Here is a 1,123-nt window from a genome sequence, read left to right as displayed (position 1 = left end):
GAAAAGCACATGGAGTCCGGTAGGAGGTGCAGAGGTGCAGAAGTGCAGATGTATGGAGGCGCATGCAAAAGGGGCTGGCAGCTGGGTACGCTGTTGTCTTTTTCAATCAGGTGGGAGAAACAAATTCCCAACTACTCTGAACTCCAGTTCCGGGTGAGAATTTGGGGACCCAGACTCATACGAAGAGAAACTGGACTGTCTGGCATCGAGCTGGAACGTGAGGTCGGCTTTCTCACAGATGTGCTTGCAGTGTTCATTGTTCCTGAATGGGGCTGTGAGACACAGACCCCAGGACCTCTCTGAGGCAGAGCAGATTGGCAGCCATTGCGGTTTGCTCTGCCCTGGTGATTCCCTGAGAACCCGCCCCACCCAATTTACAACCCCACCCAAGCTGTGTGCAGAGTGTTTATTATTTTTATCGTGTTGATAATTTCATGGGAAAGTCAAACTTATCAAACAGTACACTTTATGTGCAGTATATACAGTATTCTATATCAATTACTTCATCAGGGAGCACTCATAAAAGGAACCAGGGTTCTTTGGATGTGTGGTTTATTCCCAGGCCTGTGTGGGTGGGAACAGACAGATTCCAGAAATGTATTTGACCAGTAAATGTGAAAGTAGAAGCCCACAAAATTCTGGAGATTATTTAACATGTTTTGTGATCACTTAGGAAAGAAAGGGGAACCAGAATGACTCAGTTATGAACAAATCATCCTAAACTAACTTCATTTCCTGTTTTGATAGGGTTACCACAACAACACGAGAGTGATGCCAGAGTTGTGGTAAATTCAAACCTTACTTGTTAAGCACTTCCTATTTGTGAGACTTCATGTTAGGACTGGTGGCAAAAACAAATAATGATCCCAACTCTTAAGAAGCTTGCAATTTAATGAGGGAAGGAGGCAGGAACAGACAACATACATACATACTGCCTTTATCATAGTAAAACACATCTGAAACACCAGAAAAGCTGGGTAGATTAAGTCCAAATAAGGGTTTTAAGGAGAGGATTACAAGATGAAAGGCGAGCAGGCTTTCAAAAGAGGAGCAAGGTTATAAGTATAAAGAAAGACAAGGGCCACCACATGGAGAGGAAAATGAGCAGAACATACAAGGCAGG

The sequence above is a fragment of the Myotis davidii genome, unplaced genomic scaffold, assembly GCF_000327345.1.
Source record: "Myotis davidii unplaced genomic scaffold, ASM32734v1 scaffold2636, whole genome shotgun sequence".
Classification (NCBI taxonomy): domain Eukaryota; kingdom Metazoa; phylum Chordata; class Mammalia; order Chiroptera; family Vespertilionidae; genus Myotis; species Myotis davidii.
Note: the sequence above shows the minus strand (reverse complement) of the source record.